The following is a 24,101-nucleotide window of genomic DNA, read 5'->3' as shown; positions in this document are numbered from 1 at the left end:
ATGCTCTTATAACTTGAAAACGATTCGGACGAAGAGGATACATTAGATTAGATTGAACGGTCCAGATGCTCTGAATCTCCTTCACCAAACGCGTTGTACGACTTACGACCAACTCCAATATAATAGTAAAGAAAGAGGCATCGGGGAAAAGCAGCCGGTACCGACGACAGGGTCTCGATCATGAACAGATGGTAAGGGTGGGCCCACCTGTCATCGATCGGTCCGTCCGGTCGGGCCAGGAGCGTTGTCTCGCTCGCTTCGCTCCACGACGACGACACGTCAGCTGCCACGGTCCGGACGGCAACAGTTCCTTGCTCAGCTACCACTGGGCACTAAGCAGCTCGACTGACACGTGGGGCTGGATGCAGTGTCAATGCATGTAGCGCCAACCGCTGTGGTCTATAGAGATCGGCTCAGCTCCTCTTCCTCCCCCCGCGACGAATCTTGCCAACTTCCGGCGACCCTCCGGCCAGCCTGCGCTCCCCACTACAACCGACCGACCATGCAGACCTCCATCGCTTCCTCCCCCTTCCGCTTCTCCCACAACCATCCCACCCCGCGACCAAACCTCAACCCCACCCCATCCACCCCCATCACCACCCGCCACCGCGCCACCCGCCTCCGCGCCATCTCGCCGTCGCCCACCCCGCCCCCTCCAACCCCGACGGAGCCCTCTGGCTTCGACGCCCTCAAGGACACCTTCTTCGTGGACGTGGCGGCGGCCGACGCGCGCCCGCTCGACGTGCCCCTCGCCGCGCCCTTCACCATCGCCTCCTCGCACCTCGAGCCCTCGACGCCGTCGCCAACGTCGCCGTTCGCGTCGAGCTCGCCAGCAGCGCCGTGGGTTGGGGCGAGGCGCCCGTCCTGCCCTCCGTCACCGCCGAGAACCAGCCCACCGCGCTCGCCGCCGTCGCCCGCACCTGCGAGATGCTCGCTGGAGCACCGGCCGCGCCACTCGGCGCCGTGCTCCGAGACGTTGCGGATGCACTACCCGGACACGCCTTCGCATCGGTGAGACACTGTCAAACCATAATTTCACAGTTTCAGAACTGCACAGACAAAAGCTGAACACGGGCCTGCAGCACCAAATACAGAGGAAGCTGGCTTTCAATTCATAAAACTTGGTTCCTGCACTTCACGCACAGCTGCTTTAATTATTTCTCTTGGCAATTACTCAAATGTGTTGATCTGATATGTTCATTTTAGGCAAGTGTTCGGACACAAAAAAGGAAATCATCCTCTGATTATAATGTGTACTTACCTGTGCTTTCCTCCAACGAAGGCCAGAGCAGGAGTGGAGATGGCGGTCATCGACGCGGTTGCCAACAGCATCCGCATACCTCTGTGGAGATTGTTCGGGGGAGCATCAAACAGCATTACCACCGACATCACGGTATGCTTACATCAAACTATTCTCTACAACCGATCTTGTGTGGACGGCTCATTTCCCCCCTCCTCGCTCTCGCTCGTGAACAGTACCCTTGAGAGTCCCCTGCTCTCCGCCGGCGGCTTCGCCGGCCGGAGTGACTGGGAGAGGGGAGACCGGCCCCCCTGTACATAGTAGTTTAGGTCTAGAGTTTGTTTCCCTAGTGGAGTATGGCGTCATGCCGGAGGCTACGGTGCTCTCGGTGCTCCCAGGCGGCGCTGAGAAGCCGGTGAAGGAGATCTCGCACGCGGTTGCGGCATGGTGCCGGCGGCTGCTGCCCAAGCTCTCCCTCCCACAACCCTTAAATAAGCTTGATGCCATGGCACTGAATCTCGGATTCGATGCCATGGATACTACCCTCTGCAGATCGGATGTTTGTGCTCAAGATCTGGAGATCTCGCAAGCTTCTCACCATGGTGGTGAGAGCTGCGTGGAGATCCTGCTCTTGCACAAGCTGTGTTCGGCAGATCTTCATCAGGGTGTTGATGTTGCCGCGAGCTGGCTGCTAGATCTCTTGGCCGAGATCTATGGCTGGCGTCGGCGAGGAACATCTGCTGCGCCAGGAGCTCTTCAGCGGAGGACCGAAGCCGACGGCTTACACCGCCCTGCCTCTACATCCTATGGTCGAACGGCGACCCTCCTCAACCTCTACTTCCCAGAGACCAAGAAGTCCGAGGGGAAGCTCATCAGCTCCAGCCACGACGCCGGACCAAGTGGTTCGTCCCCGGCGCCGGTGTCAGTTCCGTGGCGGAGCAACTCGACGGTGACCTTCATCATACTGGAAGGACCTGATTGCTTTTCCCAGAATCTTTTTAGGGTATTTTCTATAAAATCTAAGTCCTTATCCAGAATTTCCATGTTGTTTAAGGGCTTATCTGTAATTTGTAATCACCGCCACGTCAATATAAGCAACATCTAGGGTCTTCGGACCCTTTCCCTAAAAAAAAGAACTATTCTCTACAGCGAGTCTACATGTTGTTGATTGCACTATGATGACGCGTAAAGCACACGCCCGTTGGGAACCCCAAGTGGAAGGTGTGATGCGTACAATAGCAAGTTTCCCTCAGTAAGAAACCAAGGTTTATCGAACCAGTAGGAGTCAAGAAGCATGTTGAAGGTTGTTGGTGGCGGAGTGTAGTGCGGCGCAACACCAGGGATTTCGGCGCCAACGTGGAACCTGCACAACACAATCACAGAACTTTGCCCCAACATAACAGTGAGGTTGTCAATCTCACCGGCTTGCTGATACGTCCAATTTGCATCACTATTTTATATCATAATTTGCTGTTATTCATTGATATATTTCATATTGGGACACAATACTTATGTTATTTCATCTATTTTGCATGTTTCATGATTATTTGGAGATCGAGCACCGGAGCCGGGATTACTGCTGGAAAAAGCACCGTCGGGATGCAATATTTCGGAAGATCAAGCTGTGGAAGGAAGTTTTACCGAAAATCCTATTTTTCCGGATGACGGAGGAAGCCGAGAAGGGGAGCCAGGTTGGACCCGAGGGTGGGCCCACACCATAGGGTGGCGCGGCCCATGGCACTGGCCGCGCCACCATGTGGTGTGGGGCCCCCTCGGCCTCTTTCGCCTCCTTTTCTTCGCGAAACCCTTCGTCCCGAAGACCTAAGCCACGAGAGGAATCCTCACGAAGGGTTACGGCCGCCTCTGCGGGGCGGAGAACACCGAGAGAGAAAGAGCTCTCCGGCGGGCGAGGAATCCGCCGGGGAAATTCCCTCCCGGAGGGGAAATCGACGCCATCGTCACCGCCATCGAGCTGGACATCATCTCCATCACCATCATCATCATCTCCACCATCATCACCGCCATCTCCACCGCTGGACATCGTCACCGCTGTAGCAATTTGGGTTTGATCTTGATTGTTTGATAGGGAAACTCTCCCGATGCTGATTTCTACTTGTTGTTTATGCTATTGAGTGAAACCATTGAACCAAGGTCTATGTTCAGATTGTTATTCATCATCATATCACCTCTGATCATGTTCCATATGATGTCTCGTGAGTAGTTCGTTTAGTTCTTGAGGACATGGGTGAAGTCTAATTGTTAGTAGTGAACTATGGTTGAGTAATATTCAATGTTATGATATTTAAGTTGTGGTGTTATTCTTCTAGTGGTGTCGTGTGAACGTCGACTACACGACACTTCACCATTTATGGGCCTAGGGGAATGCATCTTGTACTCGTTTGCCAATTGCGGGGTTGCCGGAGTGACGAAACCTAAACCCCCGTTGGTATATCGATGCGGGGAGGGATCGCGGGATCTCGAGTTTAAAGGCTGTGGTTAGATTTATCTTAATTACTTTCTTGTAGTTGCGGATGCTTGCAAGGGGTATAATCACAAGTATGTATTAGTCCTAGGAAGGGCGGTACATTAGCATAGGTTCACCCACACAACACTTATCAAAACAATGAAGATTAATCAAGCTGTATGTAGCGAAAGCACTAGACTAAAATCCCGTGTGTCCTCGAGAACGTTTGGTCATTATAAGTAAACAAACCGGCTTGTCCTTTGTGCTAAAAAGGATTGGGCCACTCGCTGCAATTATTTCTCTCGCATTTTACTTACTCGTACTTTATTCATCTGTTACATCAAAACCCCCTGAATACTTGTATGTGAGCATTTACAGTGAATCCTTCATCAAAACTGTATGTCAACACCTTCTGCTCCTCGTTGGGATCGACATTCTTACTTATCGAAGATACTACGATACACCCCCTATACTTGTGGGTCATCAAGACTATTTTACGGCGCCGTTGCCGGGGAGTGAAGCGCTATTGGTAAGCGGAATTGGTAAGGAAAACCTTTACTTGTTTGTGCTGATTTTATTTACTTTCTTGCTATAAGTCATTATGGAGAGATCTTCTCTTCAATTTCTATTTGGGAAATCTACTACTACTGCAACGGTAGTGGATGAGGCGCCAGGTGAGGAAGTAATACCATATAAAATACCTACGAAAATTATTGAACATGTTATGGATAACCGCTATGAAGGGGATGGAGCTGTCCATCCTGGTGATCATTCATTGTTTTTGCATGAATTATGCGGGTTATTCAAATGTGCGAGGTATTGCTATGAATGAAGTTAGGAAGAAACTATTCTCTATATCGTTGTACGGTAAGCGGCGCATTGGTATAAATTGCTTGAAGAATGGTGATTCTCTTGATTGGGAGGACATTGTGCCTTTATTTTATTCCAAATTTTATCCTCCAAGTGAAATTCACAAAGATCGGAACCGCATATATAATTTACGGCCTCATGATGGAGAGAGTATTGCCCAAGCTTGGGGAGATTGAAGTCTTTAATGCTCAAATGCCCCATTCATGAGCTTCCTGGTAATGTTATTATTGATAATTTCTATGCAAGACTTTCTTTTCAAGACAAGACCTTGCTTGGATACTTCTTGTTCGGATCATTTACACGCAACAAAGAAGAGTTTAAAAGGGACCTTCTTGATCGGATCCAAGAAAATGCGAAGGTTGGGAGAACGACAAGGATAGAGAATCAGGTATAATTTATGATTATAAATGCATTGAAGCTTTTATGGATGCTGATACATTTCGTAATATGAGTGCTACATATGGTCTTGATTCTCAAGTTGCTGCAAACCTTTATAAAGCTTTTGCCTCTCATTATGAATTGCCTAAGAAGAATTTTGATAAGTATCATGAACCGTATAAAGATAAAATTGATTCATCTATTAATAAGTGTGTTGTAGTTGAAGCTGGCTGATCGTGTTATTCCTGAAGCTTATATTGAAAAAACTCCTTTTCCTGCTAAAATGAAAGAGTACTCTGTTATAAATAGTGCGGTTCATAAAAGTGAAAAGAAACCTAGAGAACACGAAGAACAAATAAAAGTTGAACCTCTTTGTTGCAATAGTTAAAGATCTTGTGACTTGAAAATGTGGAGGATGGTCATATTATTTTACGTGAAGATGCTTCTAATATTGTTTCACATCCTAATAAACCCAAACAAGCTAGTGTTCCTATGCTATACTGTTAGAATTGGTGATCATTGCTATTATGGTTTATGTGATATTGGTGCAAGTGTTAGTGCTATACCTTATGAGCTTTACACGGAGATTATGCACGAAATTGATTCTTGTGAACTTGAAGATATTGATGTGGTTATTCAGCTGGCTAATAGAGAAACTATTTCTCCAATTGGTATTGTTCGAGATGTGGAAGTTCTATGTGGTAAGATTAAATATCCTGCTGACTTTTTGGTACTTGGTTACTGCTTGCTAGTGATTATTGTCCTATCATTTTTGGTAGACCTTTTCTAAATACTTGTGGAGCTATTATAGATTGCAAGAAAGAGAAAATTTTGACTAAATTTGCTTGGTGAATCTTATGAGTTTAACTTCTCTAAATTTACCAAAACTCCTTATAAAGCTGATTTGCCTAGTAATGATTTTAAAATGGAGCGAGTGTGCATCTATTGTTCTTGTTCCTAATAATCCTTTGCGGCAACATTTGGAGGATAGCGAGAGTGAAGTTTTTAGGAAAGAAAGAGATGAGCTTGAGGAGATTTTTCTTCGCCAACCTATTCTCAAGCATGATTTACCGGTGGAAGACTTGGGTACAACACCGCCACCAAAGGAAGATCCTGTTTTTGATTTAAAGCCTTTGCACGATAATCTTAAATATGCTCATATTGATGATAAGAAAATATATCCTGTTATTATTAGTTCTAAGCTTACGAGTTTGAAGAAGAAAGATTATTGCAAATATTGAAGAAACACCGAGGTGCTATTGGCTATACTCTTGATGACTTGAAGGGGATTTCTCCCTCTATTTGCCAACATGCCATTAATATGGAAGATGATGCGAAGCCTGTTGTTGAACCTCCGCGTCGTCTAATTCCCAAGATGAAGGATGTGGTAAGAAATGAGGTATTACGACTTCTTGAAGCTGGTATTATATATCCTATTGCTGATAGTAGATGGGTTAGTCCTGTGCATTGCGTTCCTAAGAAAGGAGGAATGAGCTGTTGTGCCTAATGATAATGATGAGCTCATACCTCAAAGAGTAGTTGTAGGGTATAGAATGTGCATTGATTATCGAAAAGTTAATAAAGTTACTAAGAAAGATCATTACCCTTTACCATTTATTGATCAAATGCTAGAAAGGTTATCTAAAAATACTCATTTTTGCTTTCTTGATGGTTATTACGGGTTTTCACAAATTCTTTGTTAAAGCTAAAGATCAAGAGAAAACCACTTTTACTTGTCCCTATGGAACTTATGCTTATAGGCGTATGCCTTTTGGTTTATGTAATGCTCCTGCTACTTTTCAAAGATGCATGTCTGCTATTTTTCATGGCTTTTGTGAGAGTATTGTGGAAGTATTCATGGATGATTTTTACGTCTACGGGAATTCTTTTGATAGTTGCTTGCGAAACCTTGATAAAGTTTTGCGGAGATGTGAAGAAACTAACCTTGTTCTTAATTGGGAGAAATGCCACTTTATGGTTAATGAAGGAATTGTATTGGGACATAAAATTTCGAGAGAGGTATTGAAGTTGATAGAGCTAAAGTTGAAGCTATTGAGAAGATGCCCTATCCAAGGGATGTTAAAGGTATTCGTAGTGTTCTTGGTCATGCTTGGGTTTTATAGGAGATTTATTAAAGATTTCTCCAAGATTTCAAAGCCTCTTACTAATCTTCTTCAAAAAGATGTACCTTTTGTTTTTGATGATGATTGTAAGGAAGCTTTTGAAACTCTAAAGAAAGCCTTAACAAGCTGCTCCTATAGTTGAACCTCCTGATTGGAATTTACCATTTGAAATTATGTGTGATGCTAGTGATTTTCTTTGTAGGCGTTGTTCTTGGACAGCGAGTAGATAAAAAATTAAATGTTATTCATTATGCTAGTAAAACTCTTGATGCTTCTCAAAGAAATTATGCTACTACTGAAAAAGAATTGTTAGCTGTAGTCTTTGCTTGTGATAAATTTAGATCTTATATTGTTGATTCAAAAGTTACAATTCATACTGATCATCTTTGCAATTAGATACCTTATGACAAAGAAAGATGCTAAGCCGAGGCTTATTAGATGGGTACTTCTTTTGCAAGAATTTGATTTACATATTGTAGATAGGAAAGGTGCTTGATAATCCTGTTGTTGATAATTTGTCTAGATTGGAAAATATTGCTTATGATCCTGTTCCTGTTAATGATAGTTTTCCAAATGAACAATTGGCTGTAATAAAGGTGAGCTCGCGAGACGAGTCCTTGGTATGCTTGATTATGCTAACTTTATTGTTTCCAAGTACTTGCCTCCAACCTTTTCAGCTCAGCGAGAGGAGGAAATTCTTTTATGACTTGAGGCATTATTTACGGGATGACCCACACTTATATAAAGAAGGAGTGGATGGTATTATGCGAAGGTGTGTTCCCGAATATGAACAACAAGAGATATTGAGTAAATGTCATGGCAGTGCTTATGTAGGACATCACGTCGGAGATAGAACCGCGCAAAAGGTTCTACAATCAGGTTTTTATTGGCCAACTCTCTTCAAAGATGCAAGGAAGTTTATTTTATCTTGTGACGAATGTCAAAGGGTTGGTAATATCTCCGGACGCAATGAAATGCCTATGAATTATACTCTTGTTATTGAACCGTTTGATTGTTGGGGATTTGACTTCATGGGACCTTTTCCCTCTTCAAAAGGTAACACTCATATACTTGTTGCTTGTTGATTATGTTACTAAATGGGTGGAAGCCATACCTACAAAAAGTCTTGATGGTGAGACCTCTTTAAAAATGCTTTTAGATATTATTTTTCCTAGATTTGGAGTACCTAGATATATTATGACTGATGGAGGTTCTCATTTTATTCATGGAGGTTTTAGAAAAACTCTTGCTAAGTATGGTATTAATCATAGAATTGCTTCCGCTTATCACCCTCAAAGTAGTGGTCAAGTAGAACTATCAAATAGAGAAATTAAATCTATCTTGCGGAAAACCGTTAATAAATCTAGAAAGAATTGGGCTAGTAAATTGAAAGACGCACTATGGGCTTATAGAGCTGCTTATAAAAACCCCATGGGAATGTCACCTTATAAAATGGTTTACGGAAAAGCTTGTCATTTACCTTTAGAACTAGAACACAAAGCTTATCGAGTGCTGTTAGAGAATTAAATAAAGATCCTAAACTTGCTTAGGTGATAAGAGGTTGCTACAATTAAGTTCTCTAGATGAATGGAGAAGTGAAGCTTATGAAAATGCTAAACTCTTTAAAGAAAAAGTTAAAAAATGGCATGATAGAAGGATCATCAAAAGAGAGTTTAATATTGGGGATAAAGTCCTATTGTATCGGTCTCGTCTCGGATTCTTTGCGGGGAAATTACTCTCGAAATGGGAAGGACCATATGTTGTTGAGGAGGTGTATCGTTCGGGAGCAATTAAAATTAGCTCTCTCCAAGGCAATGCTACGCAAGTGGTGAATGGACAAAGACTCAAGCATTATATCTCGGGTGATTCTTATAATGTTGATGTTGATATTATTCGAGTGGAAACACCGGAGGCTTTCATCAAAGGACAAATTGACGGTCCGCCGAACTCGACTTTGAATAGGTAACGATGCTTGGTAATGAAAAGTTCGCGATTTACTTTCCGAACATTATTTTTGTTGTTTTTGGAAAATATGAAAAATTACGAGTTCGAAACGGAGTGGAAAGGACGCACGAGGGCGTGCCACCATAGGCGGCGCGGCCCGGCTCGGGCCCGCGCCGACCTATGGTGCAGCCGCCTCGTTGCCCCCTTCCGACTCTGGTTCGATCTAGTACTTTCCGTTTGATCCGAAATTTTTTATTATAAAATCCCCCGGACCCCTGGAGGTCTGTTTATCGTTTTCTCGACGTGTTTTGTTTCGAGCTGTTTCTGCCAGGATTTGTTTTAGATCTAGAGCCATCATGTCTTCATCGGGAACTCCGAAGGACAACTCCTGCAAGGATGTTGGCAACTTGTACATGGAGGAGCTGAGGATGCACCCAAAGGAGTTGATGCTCGTCGAGGAAAGCTGCGGATCAAAGATGTTCGGGGTCCCAAAGGAGAAGGAAGCTTGGAAGACGGGATGGAGAAGCTAGAACAAGAGGTCTTCAATTACAAGAAGATGGCCGAGCGTGAAGTGGATATCTTTCACAAGATTGTGTACGAACTCATTGCTTGAACACGAGAAGGAAGCGCAAAGCTATGGGGCGACATCCTCTCACTTCACGACACCACCAACAAACTCCAAGCTCAACTCTATGACATTCATAATCAGAAGCTGTGAGTATGAAAACAGGTTTAAACATATAAGCCGTGCTTTGCTAGTTTCGGGATTCCCGAGACCAAGATGTCATTTGTTGATGGAGAGCCTCTATCTTGGAAGTCTGAAGACGGGAATTCATCACCACCATCACCAAAGGAGTAATCCATCATCGGTATTGGCATCCCCTTGGTTTGTTCCAAGCTTGGGGGAGTGCCGCGGTATCACATTATCACTACCTTTTACTTTTTACTATCAAGTAGTGTCATATCATGAGTAGGGAAGTTATCGTATGAGATGGGTTGCGGTGTGGAAGTATCTCTCCTTTAGTTTGTCTATGTATCCCTTGGTGTGAGTTATCGTTATGGAATATTAATGAGAAGTCTTATCATTTACATATTGCACACCTTATTTTAGTTTGCAATTTCTACTATATGATTGATCTTGATTTTAGTATTGGTACCACTTTGGGAGCATTGAGTAAATCTATTTGGTTTTGGCAAACTTAGCAATGGTCAATAGCAACAACACTTTGAGTTTTAGAAGAATAGAGGAAATAAATGTAGAAGATATTATTATCTTTCTTATCAGTTCTTAGCTTAGTATTCTAAAAGTTAAAACTGTTTGTGCTTACAAGTAAGATGCATGATTGTTTCTATCACATGTATATTTGTTTGTTTCCCTCAACTCCTATGCTTGCTATTTAACCTTGCTAGCCAAAGACACATGCTTGAGAGGGAATACTTCTCGTGCATCCAAACCTGAACCCAAACCTATGCCATTTGTGTCCACCATACCTACCTACTTGCATGGTATTGTTTGCCATTCCAAGTAAATACTTCATGTGCTACCTTTAAACAATTCAAAACTTATTACTTCTTATTTGTGTCAATGTTTTATAGCTCATGAGGAAGTATGTGGTGTTTTATCTTTCAGTCTTGTTAGGCAGCCTCCACTAAAGGACTAGTGGCTTCATCCACTTATCCTATAATTTTGCAATAAGAGGCGGCAACGGGGTTCCCGGCCCCAATTAATCAACTTTCATTAATAATTCTCTTCACATGTTTTGCTCTGATTCATCGGTAAGCAACTTAATTTTGCAATAGACACTCCTCCATGGTATGAGATTGTTGGAAGGCACCCGAGGATTCGGTTAGCCATGGCTTGTGTAAGCAAAGGTTGGGGGAGTGTCATCCTTAAATAAACTAAAGTACATGTGTAAACAAAGAGAAGAGGGATGATCTACCTTGCTTGGTAGAGATAACGTCCTTCATGGGAGCCGCTCTTTGGAGGTTTGTTTGGCAAGGGGGTTAGAGTACCCGCTACCGATCGTTGACAACAACAAACACCTCTCAAAACTTTACTTTTATTCTCTTTATATGATTTCAAAGCTGAAAAAGCTCTAGCACATGATTTAATCTCTGCTTCCCTCTGCGAAGGGCACTGTCTTTTACTTTATGTTGAGTCAGTAAACCTATTTCCCTCCATCTCAAGCAAGCATTTGAGTTGTTGTGATCAAACCATTATATTGTGATTTGCTTCATCATGTCTTTACTCTTTCTTGTTTAGTACAAGTTTTACCTTGAATGAATATAGCTTTGAAAGTCATCAATGATTAATATGATTGAGTATGCAAGTTTACCATAAGCTTTAATATGAGAGCGTTGCTCAATAGATAAGTATAATCTGTTAACTGTTCTCTGACCAAGAACAAAGTTTGCCATCACCAATTATGATTTCTTATGCACCTTTATTTGTGATTACCTTATACTTGTTTCAAGTTGAGTTATATGAGGAAGTTGTTTACTATAATGTCTTGTGTGAATGAATATGATGCTTCTTGTCCGTATTTTATTTATCGACTCTTCACTCCATAAACATGTGGACCTGTTTACGAGTTCGGTTTCGCTTGGGGACAAGCGAAGTCTAAGCTTGGGGGAGTTGATACGTCCAATTTGCATCACTATTTTATATCATAATTTGCTTGTTATTCATTGATATATTTCATATTGGGACACAATACTTATGTTATTTCATCTATTTTGCATGTTTCATGATTATTTGGAGATCGAGCACCGGAGCCGAGATTCTGCTGGAAAAAGCACCGTCGGGATGCAATATTTCGGAAGATCAAGCTGTGGAAGGAAGTTTTACGAAAAATCCTATTTTTCCGGATGACGGAGGAAGCCAGAAGGGGGAGCCAGCTGGACCCAGGGTGGGCCCACACCATAGGGTGGCGCGGCCCATGGCTCGGCCGCGCCACCATGTGGTGTGGGGCCCCCTCGGCCTCTTTCGCCTCCTTTTCTTCGCGAAACCCTTCGTCCCGAAGACCTAAGCCACGAGAGGAATCCTCACGAAGGGTTACGGCCGCCTCGCGGGGCGGAGAACACCAGAGAGAAAAGAGCTCTCCGGCGGGCGAGGAATCCGCCGGGGAAATTCCCTCCCGGAGGGGGAAATCGACGCCATCGTCACCGCCATCGAGCTGGACATCATCTCCATCACCATCATCATCATCTCCACCATCATCACCGCCATCTCCACCGCTGGACATCGTCACCGCTGTAGCAATTTGGGTTTGATCTTGATTGTTTGATAGGGAAACTCTCCCGATGCTGATTTCTACTTGTTGTTTATGCTATTGAGTGAAACCATTGAACCAAGGTCTATGTTCAGATTGTTATTCATCATCATATCACCTCTGATCATGTTCCATATGATGTCTCGTGAGTAGTTCGTTTAGTTCTTGAGGACATGGGTGAAGTCTAATTGTTAGTAGTGAACTATGGTTGAGTAATATTCAATGTTATGATATTTAAGTTGTGGTGTTATTCTTCTAGTGGTGTCGTGTGAACGTCGACTACACGACACTTCACCATTTATGGGCCTAGGGGAATGCATCTTGTACTCGTTTGCCAATTGCGGGGTTGCCGGAGTGACGAAACCTAAACCCCCGTTGGTATATCGATGCGGGAGGGATCGCGGGATCTCGGAGTTTAAGGCTGTGGTTAGATTTATCTTAATTACTTTCTTGTAGTTGCGGATGCTTGCAAGGGGTATAATCACAAGTATGTATTAGTCCTAGGAAGGGCGGTACATTAGCATAGGTTCACCCACACAACACTTATCAAAACAATGAAGATTAATCAGCTGTATGTAGCGAAAGCACTAGACTAAAATCCCGTGTGTCCTCGAGAACGTTTGGTCATTATAAGTAAACAAACCGGCTTGTCCTTTGTGCTAAAAAGGATTGGGCCACTCGCTGCAATTATTTCTCTCGCATTTTACTTACTCGTACTTTATTCATCTGTTACATCAAAACCCCCGAATACTTGTCTGTGAGCATTTACAGTGAATCCTTCATCAAAACTGCATGTCAACACCTTCTGCTCCTCGTTGGGATCGACATTCTTACTTATCGAAGATACTACGATACACCCCCTATACTTGTGGGTCATCAGCAGCTCACAAGATCTAACATGATAGCACAATGAGGAGAAGACAACCATCTAGCTACTGCTATGGACCCATAGTCCAGGGGTGGACTACTCACACATCGATCCGGAGGCGATCATGGCGATGAAGAGACATCCGGGAGATGATTCCCCTCTCCGGGAGGGTGCCGGAGGCGATCTCCTGAATCCCCCGAGATGGGATTGGCAGCGGCGGCGTCTCTGGAAGGTTTTCCGTATCGTGGCTCTCGGTACTGGGGGTTTCGCGATGAAGACTTTAAGTAGGCAGAAGGGCGGAGTCGGGAGAGTCACGAGGGGCCCACACAATAGGCCGGCGCGGCCAGGGCCCAGGCCGCGCCGCCCTGGTGTGTCGCCACCTCGTGGCCCCACTTCGTTTCCTCTTCGGACTTCTGGAAGCTTCGTGGAAAAATAGGACCATGGGCGTTGATTTCGTCCAATTCCGAGAATATTTCCTTACTAGGATTTCTGAAACCAAAAACAGCAGAAACAACAATCGGCTCTTCGGCATCTCGTCAATAGGTTAGTGCCGGAAAATGCATAATAATGACATATAATGTGTATAAAACATATGAGTATCATCATAAAAGTAGCATGGAACATAAGAAATTATAGATACGTTTGAGACGTATCAAGCATCCCCAAGCTTAGTTCCTACTCGCCCTCGAGTAGGTAAACGATAACAAAGATAATTTCTGAAGTGACATGCTATCATAATCTTGATCATACTATTGTAAGCATATGAGATGAATGCAGCGATTCGAAGCAATGATGAAGATAATGAGTAAACAAATGAATCATATAGCAAAGACTTTTCATGAATAATACTTTCAAGACAAGCATCAATAAGACTTGCATAAGAGTTACTCATAAAGCAATAAATTCAAAATAAAGGCATTGAAGCAACACAAAGGAAGATATAAGTTTTAACGGTTGCTTTCAACTTCAACATATATATCTCATGGATAATTGTCAACACAAAGCAATATAAGAAGTGCAATAGGTAAACATGTAAGAATCAATGCACACAGTTGACACAAGTGTTTGCTTTTGGGATAGAAAGAATAGGCAAACTGACTCAACAATAAAGTAGAAGATAGACCCTTCGCAGAGGGAAGCATTGATTACTATATTTGTGCTAGAGCTTTTCATTTTGAAAACAAGAAACAATTTTGTCAACGGTAGTAATAAAGCATATGTGTTATGTATAAGACATCTTATAAGTTGCAAGCCTCATGCATAGTATACCAATAGTGCTCGCACCTTGTCCTAATTAGCTCGGATTAACACGGATTATCATTGCATAGCATATGTTTCAACCAAGTGTCAGAAAGGGGTACCTCTATGCCGCCTGTACAAAGGTCTAAGGAGAAAGTTCGCATTGGATTTCTCGCTTTTGATTATTCTCAACCTAGACATCCATACCGGACAACATAGACAACAGATAATGGACTCCTCTTTAATGCATAAGCATTCAACAACAGTTAAAATTCTCATAAGAGATTGAGGATTAATTGTCCAAACTGAAACTTCCACCATGAATCATGGCTTTAGTTAGCGGCCCAATGTTCTTCTCTAACAGTATGCATACTCCAAACCATTTGATCATGAAAATCGCCCTTACTTCAGACAAGACGAACATGCATAGCAACTCACATGATATTCAACAAAGGTAAAAGTTGATGGCGTCCCCAGAAACATGGTTACCTCTCAACAAGCAACTTATTAAGAAATAAGACACATAAGTACATATTCTTCACCACAATAGTTTTTAAGGCTATTTGTCCCATGAGATATATATTGCAAAGACAAAGAATAGAAATTTTAAAGGTAGCACTCAAGTAATTTACTTTGGAATGGCGAAGAAATACCATGTAGTAGGTATGTATGGTGGACACAAATGGCATAGTATTTGGCTCAAGGATTTGGATGCATGAGAAGAATTCCTCTCAATACAAGGCTAGACTAGCAAGGTTGTTTGAAGCAAACTCAAGTATAAAAGGTGCAGCAAAGCTCACATATGAACATATTATTACTATTATAAGACTTTATATTGTCTCCTTGTTGTTCAAACACCTCAACCAGAATATATCTAGACTCTAGAGATCAATCATGCAAACCAAATTTTAACAAGCTCTATGTAGTTATTCATTAATGAGTACAAGGTACATGATGCAAGAGCTTAAACATGATCTATATGAGCACAACAATTGCCAAGTATCACATTATTCAAGACATTAAACCATTTACCACATGCGGCATTTTCCGTTTCCAACCATATAACAATGAATGAAATAGTCCAACTTTCGCAATGAATATTAAAGATAAAGCTAAGAACATATGTGTTCATACGAAACAGCGGAGCGTGTCTCTCTCCCAAACAAAGAATGCTAGGATCCGATCTTATTCAAACAAAAACAAAAACAAAACAAACAGACGCTCCAAGTAAAGCACATAAGATGTGACGGAATAAAAATATAGTTTCACTAGAGGAACCTGATAGGTTGTCGATGAAGAAGGGATGCCTTGGGCATCCCCAAGCTTAGACAGCTTGAGTCTTCTTAAAATATGCAGGGATGAACCACGGGGGCATCCCCAAGCTTTGACTTTTCACTCTTCTTGATCATATTGTATCATCCTCCTCTCTTGACCCTTGAAAACTTCCTCCACACCAAACTCGAAACAAACTCATTAGAGGGTCAGTGCATAATTCATATATTCTGAGGTGACATAATCATTCTTAACACTTCTGGACATTGCACAAAGCTACTGAAAGTTAACGGAACAAAGAAATCCATCAAACATAGCAAAACAGGCAATGCGAAATAAAAGGCAGAATCTGTCAAAACAGAACAGTCCGTACAGACGAATTTTAAAGAGGCACCAGACTTGCTCAGATGAAAATACCCAAATTGAATGAAAGTTGCGTACATATCTGTGGATCACGCACGTAAATTGGCAGATTTTTTAAAATTTTCTACAGAGACTACTGCTCAAATTCGTGACAGCAAAAAATCTGTTCCTGCGCAGCAATCCAAATCTAGTATTGACTTTACTATCAAAGACTTTACTTGGCACAACAATGCAATAAAATAAAGATAAGGAGAGGTTGCTACAGTAGTAACAACTTCCAAGACTCAAATATAAAACAAAGTGCAGAAGTAAAATAATGGGTTGTCTCCCATAAGCGCTTTTTTAACGCCTTTCAGCCTAGGCGCGAAAGTGTGTATCAAGTAACATCAAGAGACGAAGCATCAACATCATAATTTGTTCTAATAATAGAATCATAAGGTAACTTCATTCTCTTTCTAGGGAAGTGTTCCATACCTTTCTTGAGAGGAAATTGATATTTAATATTACCTTCCTTCATATCAATGGTAGCACCAACAGTTCGAAGAAAAGGTCTTCCCAATATAATGGGACAAGATGCATTGCATTCAATATCCAAGACAACAAAATCAACGGGGACAAGGTTATTGTTAACCATAATACGAATATTATCAATTCTCCCCAAAGGTTTCTTTATAGCATTATCAGCAAGATTAACATCCAGATAACAATTTTCCAATGGTGGCAAGTCAAGCATATCATAAATTTTCTTAGACATAACAGAAATATTTGCACCAAGATCACATAAAGCATTACAATCAAAATCATTGACCCTCATCTTAATGATGGGCTCCCAACCATCTTCCAACTTCCTAGGAATAGAGGTTTCAAGTTTTAGTTTCTCTTCTCTAGCTTTTATGAGAGCATTTGTAATATATTTTGTAAAGGCCAAATTTATAACACTAGCATTGGGACTTTTAGCAAGCTTTTGTAAGAACTTTATAACATCAGAGTTGTGACAATCATCAAAGTCTAAATCATTATGACCTACAGCAATGGAATCATTGTCCCCAATATTTTGAAAAATTTCAGCAGTTTTATCACAAGCAGTTTCAGCAGTTTTAGCAGTTTCAGGTAATTTGCACGCTTTGCACTAGGAGTAGTAACATTGCTAACACCAATTATTTTACCATTGATAATAGGAGGTGTAGCAACATGTGAATCATTAACATTACTAGTGGTGGTAATAGTCCAAACTTTCACTACTAGGAAAACGTCTATAGCTGTAAGGATTACTGCCGGCGAGCCATGTATATGGTACGCCGGTGCTATTTACCGCCGGCGCACCACATGTTGGGTGCGCCGGTGGTAGCTTAATATTTCCGGCGCACCGGGCAGTCTTGTGCGCCAATGCTATTAAAGTCTCTTTCCCATGTGCTAGCCAGGCTATACTGCCGGCGGTTCGAAACAGTGTGCGCCGGGGACGAGGACAGTTTTGCCGGCGACTTAAAAAAGCTGTGCGCCAGCCATATGCAGACAAGGATTAGAAAAATAAAAAGCACCTTCTAGGCCATGCGCGTGGCAGACCACCGTCGACCGTCCCCGTCCACCCGTCCCTCTCTTCTCTCTCTTATCTATCTTCTTGCACTTAACCGTCTCTCTCCCTCACAGCACGTATCCCTCTCTTCTCTCTCTCCTTGCACAACACTAAGTACCTAACCGTCTCTCTCTCTCCCTCACAGAGTCTTCCTCCAGCGCCGCCCTCGCTGCCCTCACGCCGCCGTCGCGTGCGGAGCCAAGGTCGGAGGCCAGATCCGCGCTCGCGGGCGAAGCCAAGGTCGGAGACCAGCCTGCCTCCACCGAGCTGCGCGTCCGGGGCGACAAGAACCTCCAGGAGGGAGCGGCGGCGCCGCGCTACTGGCGCCGGCCCGGTCCTCGCCGCGGCTACGGCACATCCTCGCGGGGCGCCGTGTTCTACTTCGCCTCGGTGCCGGAGAGGTAGCGCCCGGGGATGGTCGACTCCGTAGGGCACAGCCACCAGGTCGGCGGCGAGGGACCGGTCGCCGGCGACCGGTTGCCGGCGAGGGAGCCAGCTTCGCAGCGGCGGCAGGACAAGGCACTTGATTGCTTTCTTGTTTTTAGTCTAGGGTGATCTTTGTAAATGTACTCCCTATCTACGAACATGGGGTTTGATTGGTCGGTGGGGTCTCGATCTGAATCTGGTCGGCCACGGGGTGGACATACCTTTTTTTGTTTAATTTATCTGCTGTTGCTGGCGAACTGAAGTGGTGCGCCGGCCATATTAGGCGGTGCCACTGGCGAACCTGTAGCTGTGCCGACAGAAGACAATTATCACCGGCCTGTTCCTGCCGGCGGGGCAGTGTGCGCCGGTGGTAACGGTTTTCCTTGTAGTGTTTAGCTACATTATTCTCTTTAGCTAGTTTTTCATTTTCTTCTCTTTCCCACGTAGCATGCAATTCGGCCATCAATCTAATATTCTCATTAATTCGAACTTGGATGGCATTTGCTGTAGTAACAATTTTATTATCAATATCCTTATTAGGCATAACTTTCAATTTTAAAAGATCAACATCAGAGGCAAGTCTATCAACCTTAGAAGCAAGAATATCAATTTTATCAAGCTTTTCCTCAACAGATTTGTTAAAAGCAATTTGTGTACTAATAAATTCTTTAAGCATGGCTTCAAGGCCAGGGGTACATTCCTATTATTGTTGTAAGAATTCCCATAAGAATTACCATAACTATTACCATTAGCAGCAGGATATGGCCTATAGTTGTTACCAAAATTATTCCTATAAGCATTGTTGTTGAAATTATTATTTTTAATGAAGTTCACATCAACATGTTCTTCTTGGGCAACCAATGAAGCTAAAGGAACATTATTAGGATCAACATTAGATCTACCATTCACAAGCATAGACATAATAGCATCAATCTTATCACTCAAGGAGGAGGTTTCTTCAACAGAATTTACCTTCTTACCTTGTGGAGCTCTTTCGTGTGCCATTCAGAGTAATTTGTCATCATATCATCAAGAAGCTTTGTTGCCGCCCCAAAGTAATGGACATAAAGGTACCTCCAGCAGCTGAATCCAATAGGTTCCGCGAAGAAAAATTCAATCATGCATAAAAGGTTTGGATGATCATCCAAGTAGTTAGTCCATGGGTAGGGCAATTCTTCACCAAAGATTTCATTCTCTCCCATGCTTGAGCAACATGTTCATTATCTAATTGCTTAAAATTCATTATGCTACTTCTCAAAGATATAATTTTAGTGGGAGGATAATATCTACCAATAAAAGCATCCTTACATTTAGTCCAAGAATCAATACTATTTCTAGGCAGAGATAGCAACCAATCTTTAGCACTTCATCTTAAGGAGAAAGGAAATAATTTTAATTTTGTAATGTCACCATCTACATCCTTATACTTTTGCATTTCACATAGTTCAACAAAATTATTAAGATGGGCAGCAGCATCATCAGAACTAACACCAGAAAATTGCTCTCTCATAACAAGATTCAGTAAAGTAGGTTTAATTTCAAAGAATTCTGCTGTAGTAGCAGGTGGAGCAATATGTGTGCATAGGAAATCATTATTATTTGTGCTAGTGAAGTCACACAACTTAGTATTCTCAACAGTACCCATTTCAGCAGTAGTAAATAAAGCAAACTAAATAAAGTAAATGCAAGTAACTAATTTTTTGTGTGTTTTCGATATAGAGAACAAGACAGTAAATAAAATAAAACTAACAACTAATTTTTTTGTGTTTTTGATATAGAGAGCAAACAAAGCAGTAAATAAAATAAAGCAAGACAAAAACAAAGTAAAGAGATTGGATGTGGGAGACTCCCCTTGCAGCGTGTCTTGATCTCCCCGGCAACAGCGCCAGAAATTTAGCTTGATGACGCGTAAAGCACACGCCCGTTGGGAACCCCAAGTGGAAGGTGTGATGCGTACAGCAGCAAGTTTCCCTCAGTAAGAAACCAAGGTTTATCGAACCAGTAGGAGTCAAGAAGCACGTTGAAGGTTGTTGGTGGCGGAGTGTAGTGCGGCGCAACACCAGGGATTCCGGCGCCAACGTGGAACCTGCACAACACAATCACAGAGCTTTGCCCCAACGTAACAGTGAGGTTGTCAATCTCACCGGCTTGCTGTAAACAAAGGATTAGATGTATAGTGTGGATGATGATGATTGTTTGCGAAGAACAGTAAAGAACAATTGCAGTAGATTGTATTTAAGATGTAAAGAATAGAACCGGGGTCCACAGTTCACTAGTGGTGTCTCTCCCATAAGATAAACAAATGTTGGGTGAACAAATTACAGTTGGGCAATTGACAAATAAAGAAGGCATAACAATGCACATACATATATCATGATGAGTACTATGAGATTTAATCAGGGCATTACGACAAAGTACATAGACCGCTATCCAGCATGCATCTATGCCTAAAAAGTCCACCTTCAGGTTATCATCCGACCCCCCTCCAGTATTAAGTTGTAAACAACAGACAATTGCATTAAGTATGGTGCGGAATGTAATCAACACAAATATCCTTAGACAAAGCATCGATGTTTTATCCCTAGTGGCAACAGCATATCCACAACCTTAGAACTTTCTGTCACTGTCCAAGATTTAATGGAGGCATGAACCCACTATCGAGCATAAATACCCCCTCTTGGAGTGACAAGTATCAACTTGGCCAGAGCCTCTACTAGCAACGGAGAGCATGCAAGAACATAAATAACATATATGATAGATTGATAATCAACTTGACATAGTATTCAATATTCATCGGATCCCAACAAACACAACATGAAGGATTACAAATAGATGATCTTGATCATGATAGGCAGCTCACAAGATCTAAGATGATAGCACAATGAGGAGAAGACAACCATCTAGCTACTGCTATGGACCCATAGTCCAGGGGTGGACTACTCACACATCGATCCGGAGGCGATCATGGCGATGAAGAGACCTCCGGGAGATGATTCCCCTCTCTGGGAGGGTGCCGGAGGCGATCTCCTGAATCCCCCGAGATGGGATTGGCGGCGGCGGCGTCTCTGGAAGGTTTTCCGTATCGTGGCTCTCGGTACTGGGGGTTTCGCGATGAAGACTTTAAGTAGGCGGAAGGGAGGAGTCGGGATAGTCACGAGGGGCCCACACAACAGGCCGGCGCGGCCAGGGCCCAGGCCGCGCCGCCCTGGTGTGTCGCCACCTCGTGGCCCCACTTCGTTTCCTCTTCGGACTTCTGGAAGCTTCGTGGAAAAATATGACCCTGGGCGTTGATTTCGTCCAATTCCGAGAATATTTCCTTACTAGGATTTCTGAAACCAAAAACAGCAGAAAATAACAACTGGCTCTTCGGCATCTCGTCAATAGGTTAGTGCCGGAAAATGCATAATAATGACATATAATGTGTATAAAACATGTGAGTATCATCATAAAAGTAGCATGGAACATAAGAAATTATAGATACGTTTGAGACGTATTACACTACCAGAGTCGCTAAACCTCGTCTATCTCTAAATTTAGATTCCAATCGTGACACCAAATGAAGCCGCTCAACTGGCTGCGAAATATCGGGGACAAGGGTTTCAGACTCTTAAGCTCAAAGTAGGGAAAAACCTGAACTCGGACATGGAAGTTCTCAAGGCTATACGGCTCATCCATCCTGACTGGTCGTTTATCTTGGATGCAAATGAAGGGTACACCGCAAACCAAGCGATCGTGGATCTTGATAGGCTAAACGGTTCGTACTCGTGTAATTTTGATGCTACTGTAAAAAACTTGCACTTCTAATCCCTTTCTCTATTTATAATATCGCGGTCATTTCAATTTTAGCTGCTGCTGCTGATTCGACCCAGTTTTTGTCATCAATGTCAGAGATGGGAGTGACACCTGTACTGTTTGAGCAACCAGTTCATATAGACGACTGGGAAGGCCTCTGTGATGTTAGTGTTGCTGCTATGGACAAATATGGAGTTGCTGTTGCTGCTGATGAGAGTTGTCGGAGTTTTCTTGATGCTCAAAAAATAATACCTGGCAATCTTGCTCATATTATCAACGTCAAACTGGCAAAGATGGGGGTTCTTGGAGCCCTTGAAGTGATCGATGCTGCAAGAAAAGCTGGTATTGCGCTTATGATTGGCGGTATGGTCGAGACTATGATTGCCATGGGCTTTGCTGGGCATCTAGCTGCTGGGCTTGGTTGTTTCAGGTTGGTTCATTGTTAGGTAGTAGTTTACTTGGCGGTCCTGTAGTTAGTTATCGTAATAATCAAGTTGATACTGTGAATAATTATTTCACCTCCGTTGTTTCTTCCAAATAAAGTTCTGCTATGGCCATTTTACAGAATTTGCATTGCAGGGTCTTTTGCTGGACTTGGTTTTTTGTCACTATAATTATCTAGCAAAATTCAGGCGTTTAACTGCAAAGTTCATGTTGCAAAACTTTGTATCATGACTCTACCTCTTTTTGTCACTTCCCTTGTCAGGATCTCTAGAGTAGACAACTATCGACACGACTGGGAGCATGTCTTTGTTGGTCGCATGATTGGTTTGTACTTCTTCTCTGATATCTTTTCAATTGTAGGGCATGTTTGGGCCTTCAGTAAGAACCTTAAATTGATGCATTTCAGGATCAAGGTTGTTCAGTTCCCAATACTATGCACCACCGGTCACTCCTTAGACATAGTTGAAATCCTTATCTTGGTCACGGGTATCAAGGTTGGCCTAGCATGAGAAAGATGCAACAACGTCCTGGGAAATGTTTTCCAAGAAAAAAAAATGATTTGATAACAACTTGGGAAGCCTTGTTGTGCAAGAAAGTTTTTTGAAAATGAATTATGAGGAAGCGTAGATGAAATGAAGGAGTATAGCGTTGTTATATTGTGATCCAAATTCATATACTAAAGGAATGCTAACTTCTGATGAGCGGAGCGAGGCCCGTCGCCGGTAGTGCATAGTGTTGGGTTGTTGGTGGATGTGTTGTGAGTTGGAAGACAACGTTACAACCTGTTGTTGCCCAATCTACAAACGAACCAGAATATATGACTATTACTGAAGCTTGCAAAAAGTCTGTTTGGTTGAAAGGTTTATATGATGAGCTTTGTGGAGATGATTCTTGCATTAACTTGTTTTCTGATAGTTAAAGTGCAATATACCTTACTAAAGATCAAATGTTCCATGAGAGGACAAAGCACATTGATATCAAGTACTGATACGTCCAAAACGTATCTACTTTCCCGAACATTTTTGCTATTGTTTTGCCTCTAATTTGTGTATTTTGGATACAACTAACACGGACTAACGCTGTTTTCAGCAGAATTGCCCTGGTGTCTCGTTTTTGTGCAGAAACTCAACTTTCAGGAAAATCCCCAGGATTAATTCCAATGGGCCTATTTTCACAGAAGAATAACGGAGCCGAAGACCGGAAGAAGGGGGCCACGAGGAAGCCACCCCACCAGGCGGCGCGGCAGGCCCCGGGCCGCACCGGCCTATGGTGGCGGCGCCTCGAGCAGCCCTGGTGTCTCCCTTCCGACTACTTAAAGGTTTCGACCTAAAAACGCACGGGGTTAGACGAAATCGCCAGAAGACATCCAGAACACCGCCGCCATCGCGAAACTCCGTCTCGGGACCAGAAACTCCGTTCTGGAACTCCGCCGGGACGGGGAATTGGAGGAGATCATCGCCATCATCACCACCGACGCCTCTCCATCAACCAGCCATGTTTCCCCCATCCATGTGTGAGTAATTCCCCCGCTGTAGGCTGAAAGGGATGGTAGGGATTGGATGAGATTGGTCATGTAATAGCATAAGATTGTTAGGGCATAGTGCCTAGTGTCCGTAATTGGTACTTTTATGATATTGTTGCAACTTGTTATGCTTAATGCTTGTCACTAGGGCCCGAGTGCCATGATCTCAGATCTGAACATGTTATCAATTCATGATGATATTCATTGCTTTATGATCTTACCTACAAGTTGTATACACGTATTGTTGTCCGGAACCCGAGGCCCCAAAGTGACAGAAATTGGGACAACCGAAGGGGAAGGCGGTGATATGA

At 43.0% G+C, this 24,101-nt stretch overlaps 1 pseudogene; it reads left to right on the top strand.

The window, feature by feature from the left end:
• Positions 1-502: 502 nt before the first annotated feature.
• On the top strand, positions 503-22,270 carry LOC124664339 (annotated as a pseudogene).
• The last annotated feature ends 1,831 nt before the right edge of the window (positions 22,271-24,101 follow it).

The sequence above is a fragment of the Lolium rigidum genome, chromosome 6 (genome assembly GCF_022539505.1).
Source record: "Lolium rigidum isolate FL_2022 chromosome 6, APGP_CSIRO_Lrig_0.1, whole genome shotgun sequence".
In the NCBI taxonomy this organism is placed as follows: Eukaryota; Viridiplantae; Streptophyta; class Magnoliopsida; order Poales; family Poaceae; genus Lolium; species Lolium rigidum.
This window is presented reverse-complemented; position numbering and strand designations above follow the sequence as displayed.